Source organism: Pteropus medius, unplaced genomic scaffold (genome assembly GCF_902729225.1).
Source record: "Pteropus medius unplaced genomic scaffold, Ma_sr-lr_union100, whole genome shotgun sequence".
NCBI classification, from domain to species: Eukaryota; Metazoa; Chordata; class Mammalia; order Chiroptera; family Pteropodidae; genus Pteropus; species Pteropus medius.
This window is the reverse complement of record NW_024349798.1, coordinates 3,138,228-3,146,830: the sequence shown is the minus strand read 5'-3', so window position 1 is coordinate 3,146,830 and position 8,603 is coordinate 3,138,228.

The following is an 8,603-nucleotide window of genomic DNA, read 5'->3' as shown; positions in this document are numbered from 1 at the left end:
GAGAGAAGCCAGACACACGAGGCCTCATAGTATGTAACTCCATTTATATGAAATGCCCAGAACAAGCAAATCCAGAAACAGAAAGTAATAGTGGTTGCTGGGGGATGGAGAAATGAGGACTAATGGGTATGTAGTTTCTTTATGGGAAAACAAAAATACTCTGGAATTAGATGGTGGTGGTTAGTGGTGGTTGCGCAACATTGTAAATGTGCTAAATGCCACTGGATTGTTGAATTTAAAATGGTTAATTTTATGTTATGTGCATTTCATCTCAAGTAAAAAAAACTGGTAAAAATCACTTCGTTTTGAATCATGGAAAAGTGGCAGGAGATTTTGGGGTGGAGAGGGGCTGGTGTGTCTCACATCCTTTCTGCTGTCACTGTCCAGGGATGAAGAAGGCTCCGCCAGGGAAGGTGAGCACTGGTTCCACACATATTTAATGCTCCACAAGCACAATTCTTGGGGTGCATGACTGACTCAGATAATCAGGGCAGGGGACAAGCTCATTTTCCCTGTGAGGCTGTGAGGCTGTCACTTCTCTGCCTCTCCTGGAGCTTCAAGGCCTCCATCACCTGGGCATCAACTGGAAGCCAGCCTGTCCTGACTGTGAGTGGGGTCCTATGAAGGCACTTGAAGAACAAAGAAGGGCTCGGATGCAGGAGGCCACGGGCCCAGGGCTGGCCCAAGGTTGCAACTGCATGTGCTTGTGTGCACATGTGTGTGCACACTGCTGCACTCGTGTACATGCACATACACCTGCATGTGTGATTGTATGACTGTGTGCATGTCCATGTGTGTTCCAAGAAAGTGGGCTCTCCCAAAAAAAATATCATGTGAGCTACAGATGTAATTTTAAGTTTTCTAGTAGCTACACATTCAAAAAATAAAAGGTAACAGATGAAATTAATCTTAATAATATATTTCATTTAAACTGACATATTTAAAACATTAGTTTCATTTTAAAAATATCTAATCACTATGTGGTACACCTGAAACTAATATAATATTGTAGGTCATTTGTAATTGAAAAATAAAAATTACTAAAACAAAAAATAAATAAAAATAAAACATTACCATTTCACCATGTAAGGAATATATGGGTTATTAATTCAATATTATTTGTGCTAAGTCTTCTCGGCAGGTGAGCATTCAGCAGAGTGCTTCAGTCCAAACCAGCCATATTTCCAGAGCTCAATGACCTTACGTGGCTGCTGATACCATGTGGGCAGCTTAGTTCCAGGAGGCGGCTGTCTCTGCTCACTGCTATGTGCCCAGCTCCTCCTAACATGTCTGGCATGGGGGACAGTGAATGAATGGCAAGTGGATCAACAACCAAACAAAACAGCCCATGGCCACCACTGGCCACACAGGTGATGACAAGGTAGACGACAGAATGACTGTCAGATTGGCCATCATGAACGAACTAGATCTGATATCTCATCCAGAGCAAAAGGGGCAGCCAAGCAGACCACACGTCACTCTCTGAGTTCCTTGGTCCAGGCCCCTCTGCCTCCGGGGCTTCACTAGTGTCCCCTGGTCCCAAAATGTTCCAATGTATTTGGGCAATGGCATCAAGAAACCAATAAAACTGCCCATTAAACTTTCCTTCAGCTGCCAAGGGACACCCTTTGGGACATTAAAATTCAGGGAGGGGGTGGAAGGAACGCCTTCTCAGTGGGTGTCTGTGTGTCTGCAGTGACTGCCAAGACACACCACAGGAAGAAAAAGGCTCAAGGAGAATCAAGAAGGTTTACATCTCTGAGAAAATCAGCTCATTTATGACCAGGTTGTCTGACCACAGCATGCCCCTAACCACACATTCCTCTCATGGGGAATGTGCATGTCGAATCTGTCCAGAGAAGGCGTCTGCCTGCTGTCTGAATACAGTACAAAAATTTCCTTTGCTGCAAGAGGGCTCCTCATGCCCCTGTAATCCCTGTCTTCAAACACAATTTAAGATGCTGTAATATGTGGAGGCAATTTGCTCAAAGTCTCTGCTAAATTCCACATGGAATTTAATTTAAAGACATCAGCCTTCACACGAATAACACAGACATCAGTGGCTCTCATACCCTCTGCAAACAATGACCACTTTAGCAGTCTCCTCTGATGGTTTTCAAACGATGAGCTATCAGCTCCTCCAATGGATCTAAACCCCAGTTTTTGTGCCTAGTAACCTTTCCTCTTTTGCACTGATGCGATAAGACATAACAGCTGTTTTTAAAATTCACCTTCCACGCACAGTAACAGTAGATATCAGAACCACCTATCAGAACCTGGCTTTGCTAAAAAGTGTCTGGTTGGGAAGCAAACTCTTAATTCTATTTAGATGAAAGAGACAGTGATTAATTTTGCCAAGAAGAGCAAGAACTTAGGAGAGAAGAGAATTGGATTAATTTCTTTTGGGCGACACAATGTTCTATCAGCTTACAACTATAAAATTCTAACAAGCTTCAGGAAGAGAAAAACCACACACACCTGACACAGAGCCCATGGCCCAAAGCTGTCCTGGACTTGAAAATTGGTGCAAAAGCAGTATCACACTTGCAATAAAAGCAGAGGCTCAAAGGAGGCGCGGGCACATCACTGATTTTAGTGAATAAACACCCTTGGGTTTGCCAGGAACTGAAAGAAAAGTGAAGGCTTTCGAACAAAGTAGAGGAGCGAGGGGTGGGCGGTGGGGACTAAGAGGCATCTAATTTTATCTGGCTTCTTTCCAACAATAAAATCTAATCCATCATTTTCTCCAGGTGAAAGCTCTTAATGAAAATTTAGAGAGTGTGACTGAAATTTAGAATTCTCCTGGGATTCTGCAGGGAAGATGTCTAGCAGCCTCGCAAAACTGACTCCAGCCCAACCTGCCAAGAGAAGGGCTGCGTGCAAAGCTGAGGGGTTGCAATGTGGCTTGGACCTCGTGCCCCTGGCCATAGCGGGAAACATCCCCAAAAGCCAGGCCAAAACATGTTCAGGTTTATGTCTCCCAGCCTCCTCTTGGCCTGGGGAGGATAGGGTGTCGCCTCTGAGACCAAAGTTTACAACTCTGGACTTGCAAAATCAGGTGGAAAGCGGTGGGGGGTGGGGAGGCTGAGGGGAGAAGAGAGGCAGATTACTGGCTCAGCACCTCAAAGCCACACACTGTCATCCATGACACTACCCCCATCACCATTTTCTTACTCAAAGATAGAGGTTTGCTCCTCTGATGTGTAACCACCACCTCTATCTAATTCCAGAGTTTCCACTGCCCCAAAATGAAACCCGGTGCCCATTATCAGTCACTCTCCACTCCTCTTCCCCAGCCCCTAGGAACCACTTTCATCTTGATAGATTTGCCTGTTCTGGATATTTCATGTAAGTCATACAATATGTGGCCCTTTATGTCTGGCTTATTTCACTTAGAATAATGTTTTCAGGGTCCATCAATGTTGTAACATATGTGTAAGTGCTTCATTCTTTTTTATGGCTGAATAATATTCCACTGTGTGGATGGACCACAATTTGCTTATCCACTCATCCACCTATAGATGCTTGGGTTGTTCTACCTTGTGGTAATTGTCAATAATAATGCCAAAATGAATATGGGTGTATTAGTATCTGTTCAAGTCCCTGTTTTCAGTTCCCTTGGAAGTAAACCTAAAAGTGGAATTAGTGGACCATATGGTAATTGGTAATTCTACTTTTGAGGAACTGCAAGACTCTTTTCACAGTGGCTGCTCTATTTTACATTCCCACCAGCAATGTACAAGGGTTACAATTTCTCCACGTCCTTGCCAGCAGTTGTTATTTCATATTTTGTGTTATAATCACCACAGTGAGTATGAAGTGGTATCTCATGGTGATTTTGATTTGCATTTGCTGAGCGTCTTTTCAGGTGCTTGTTGGCCATCTGTCCATCTTCTTTAGGGAAATGTCTGTTCAAGTCCATGGCACATTTTTAAAAGGGGTTTCTGTCTCTTTGTCGTTTCCACCTGTTTTTCTTGAGCCCCTGTACTGTAGAGGCTCTGGGCATCCCCTCCCAGGGTCTGGATACAGGTGACACCCTCAGTATTTGGGAGAGGCTCACAAGGCCCCCAGCACAGTCCACGCCCTGGAAGATGACAGGCAACTGAGAGGGCAGTGACCTTTGGTCAATGTTTGGAAACAAGTAGGAGGGGCAATCTCAACCTTATCACATTCTCCTGGGTGTCTCCTTGTTAAGAATATTTGATCAAAGGAAATTATTGCCCAGTATACTTTATTTTCCCCTGAGAAGAAATGGATCCCAATTATCTTAGGGCATAAAGAATAACCCAGAGGCCCGGTTGACAACGAGAGCCAGTAAAACAGCCGCCAGTGCTTCCAAAGCATCAAAATGCAAGCCCAACAAACCGTTAAATCCTAGAGACCATTTTAAGAACCAAAATTCATCTTCATGCAAGGGGAAAAAAAGTTACTGCTTAAGCTAGACAATACCAGAGCGATATCAGATGTCACCAATAAACTTAAAATAGTGGGAAATATCAAATGCAAAAGATGCCTTCTATCGTTTCAAAGTTGAGCTACCAAGTCTGTTCCTTGCACAGCAGGCTCAGTATTTAATTTTCTGCCTGTGATAAACAGGCAATTTGGACTCATTTCCACAAAAGCAGGACCCATATAATTCTCAACAGATGCGCTCTAAGCGCACGAGATGCTAAAGAGCCATGTTAAAGCACTTTGCATTTTAAATCTCTTACATTCTAAAGCGTCTCTCCCTGAAAAGCCAACCTGGTAGAAAAGTAGCTACCTGAAATCCAGAAACCATGTTTTTCTGTATCTACATTACAGAATGATAAACCTCCTAAGTCACATCAGCATACCTCCCTCTAGTCAGAGAGTGGGCTGTTGCTTCCAGGAAGAGGTGCAAATGTCTGCCTGTATTCAAGTTCCCCCTAATGTCAGTTCATTGGAGCTGGCTGAGCCCCTGATGCCTTCTGTTGGTCCAGGCAACGAAGCCACTGGACTCATGGTTCTGAGTGCCAAAGAAATGACAAGTTTGGGTGCCGGGGTGGCACACAGCAAATCCCCCTTTCATTTCCTATGTAGGACATTTTGAATCCAATTTATACCAAAAACAAGAAAAAAAAAATCTAAAAAATTTTTTTCTAATATCTGTAGCCATCCCAGACCACTGTGTGTCACCCGCCCCAGAGAAATGCATGTCCCGTCCCTTTTCCATAGGCCCCCTCTTGCCTTCACTGAGGACCTCTTTTCTCACTCTCCTTCACAACATGACAATGTTTTTTTCCTGATGAAGAGCCATCATTTGTCTGCCAAGGAGCTCATGGGCAATCTTGATCTTTCCACTCATTCTGCTGAGTTCTACAAGCATGATGTCACATGTAAGGGGAGTAGAGGCAGATGGAGGGTGTGGAGGTCCTTAGTCCTGGTGTCCACCCCCAGCCCCCACTTCTTCCACCCCCCATGCCATCACCCCACACCCATTTCTGGCCAGGTTAGGGAGTCTCTGTAGCAAAGGAGGCTGTAGGGGAAGAAAAACCTTATCATCTACCCTTTTAGGTTCAACAACCTGTGGATTAAACTGACAAACAACAGAAAACAACAGAAATTTACTCATATGCACATGGTAGCCAACAAAAGTAGCTGACTCAGTAAATCGTTTCATTAGGTGCTTATATATATTAATAGGGGTAAGTAGGGGTGAGGGAAGGGGGAGAAAAGGGTTCTTATGGGAGGAACAAACAGGTTTCTTTAGGAAAGACAAATGGATTTTAGGAGAATGATTGAGACACAAGACAAGTTTGTAGTAATGTTTGTCTACACAGCTATAGGCGGTCTGTCTCCCTCAGGGCCATTAAAGTCCTCCAGAGAATGGACTTGAGATAGGTTTTTTTCTGCAGTCTCCCCTCAGGAAGTAGACAAGCCTAAAGAAGGAATTTACAGCAACTTTATTTCCCAGAAGTTGTTGCTTTTAGTCAAATAAGAGAAGCTCCAAAAAGGTTTTTTTCTGCATCTGTTGATTCTCAATTGCCTTCAGTTCAAAATAATCATCATGCCAAAATGATATATTGTGGGGTGGCATATCCTGATGCCCTTAACCACAACACAGTCACCCTATCACCCAGTACTATAACCAGGTCCTCCTGGGTCAACAGAAGTCACTGTTGTTCAAACTGTTCGGATCATCCCACCAGATGCTCCCACCCAGATGCTCCCCACCAGGTCCACCCACTAGGTGCTCTCACCAAGTGCTTCTGACCAAATCTTCTCACTAGGCACTCCCACCAGAGGCTTAAGAGTGTCAGGCCCCATTTCCCTCAGCCATGCTTTGTTGTTGCTGCTTCTACAATACCACATGCTGCCCCAGCCTGGGGATGCTGTCCCTTCACATGCTCACCCCTTTCATCCCTCTCTCCTTGAGGAGGACAGAAAGGACCCCAGTTCCCCCCACCTATCTCAGAGGAGGGAAGAAGGATCTACAGAAAGGTCCTGATCCAAGAAGCAGTCACCATTTCCTCACCTAACCTTGAGAAAAACATATAACAAACCGAAACTGAGAGGCATTGTACAGAATTCCGGACTCGTATACCTTAGTAAGGTCAAGGCCGTGGCATGGTCCAAGTCCAGAGATGTGAAGACTAAATACCATGGGGATCCTGGGACACAAAAAGGACACTGAGTAAAAACTAAGGAAATCTTGATAAAGTGCTGACTTTAGTTAACATACCATCAGTGTCAGATCATTAATTGAGACAAATGTAGCACAGTGCGCAAAAGGTTAGCAATGGAGAGCTGTGCAGGGCAGAGTGTATAACGGAACTCTATCCTTTCTTCAGTTTTCCTATAAACCTACAACTTCTCTAAAAAAAAAAAAAAATCTACTAATTATTTTTTAAAGTAGTAAGATTCCCCTATACTCATAACAGCCCAGTCTTTCCACATACTCCAAAAGGTAAAAGGACCCTCACAATCTGCTAAGCTCTTGACACAGACATACTCAAGGTACTCTCACCTGGAGCTCCTGCAAGATTTGGGGACCAAGTTCCACGCAGCCCCATAGGCCTGCAATTCCTTTAGAGGTTTCTCAAGACAGTGTCTTCTGGGAATCCTAAATAATCTGGGCCTCAGCCAGACTTCCGCTTCTTAATGCCCAGAGTAACTTTACTTACAAATCCAATTTCTACAAGCTTGTTTCTCCCCAAAAGTATATGAATATTTTATGTCTGACCTTCCTTGTCTTCAACGAAAGAAATCAAAAAGCACCAAATCAACATGGACAAAACATCAAAAAAGGGTGTGAGAAGGCTGTACCTGGGTCTCATGGTGGGTTCAGGGGCACGAGGTCCAAGAAGCCAAAACAATTTTCATAGGACTGCTAAAAACTGTCTTTTCACACTCATTCTCTTGAAAGTGTAGAGTACTCCCAAGGCCACATGACGGCCAACACTAGAACAATTAAAGGCAGAGTAAATAATGCAACTCTTCCTTTAAGAGATCTGCACAAATGTAAAATGATGCTTTGAAACTTTACAGGAAAATGCAGCTGTTTGTCATTAAAATGTGATTTTCACATGTAGTGGATTATTGGTTTTAAGTGAAAAGTAGAAATTTAACAGGCTTCTATTTTCATTTCTAACAGAGCAAATATCCCTAGATGTCACCACGTAACAGAGGCTTGAAATGTGTAGGAGAGTTAAAGGGTCTTGAGACCAGAGTTTGAGAGCCTGGGCCAACTGCCATTCGGAATCCCAGGTGGCGATGGCATGGGCCTGCGGCTCCACCTAGAGGAAAGGGCTAGGCAGTGGGGGACACCAGCTGATGGAGAATATCCACCAAGCCAGCTCACTGGGGCTTCAGTTTTCTGAGTTAAATAGGTGCGATGGAAAGGTCTCAGGGAGTGTTTTTTTTTTGGAGTGCAAGTGAACTCTAAAATCAAATTCTGTCCTGACAGGGTTACTGGGACCCTCCTCTGAGACTCAGCCCGACAAACCTTGCCCTGAGGCTCTGCTTAGGGTCCTCCAGATAGTGTGGGGGACATTTTTCATTCACAATGAACTGCTCTCTGAGCATCTGCCCCAGTTAGACAGGGACTCCCAGAAGGTGCGACTTCGTCACATGCACATCCCTGACCCTGCCCAGGGCCAGGCCGGGGACTCAAGGAGGGAAGGAAGGGAGGTGTGAGTATACAATGACAGGAGGGGATACAGAGGAACTTGGGACTGATCAGGATAGGACAGTGATGGGGCCATCCTGGCCATGTGGGTGTTGAGCAGCACTCCGGCCTCCACCCACTAGATGCCAGTAGCATCCCAGTCTTGAGCAGAAATGCTTCCAGACATTGCCCAGGGTCCCCTGTAGACTGAACTGTATTATTGTCTACACCATGGCACAGACAGTGGTGGGGCAACATGGGATGTGGGTCAAGGGGAGACCAGGCTTCACAGGGTGCAAATGCCACAGCTCCTTTCTTGTGCTTAACTCGGCTATTGTGTCCAAGTTGTCCCTCCCCGCTCACCCACAAACCTCCCCTTATGCCTCACCTCCTCAGTGTTCAGAGCCACCAGACCCTCAGAGACATTGCCTTAAGTCCCTGGACCAAGTCACATTGGAAGACAAGCTTTGCCTAC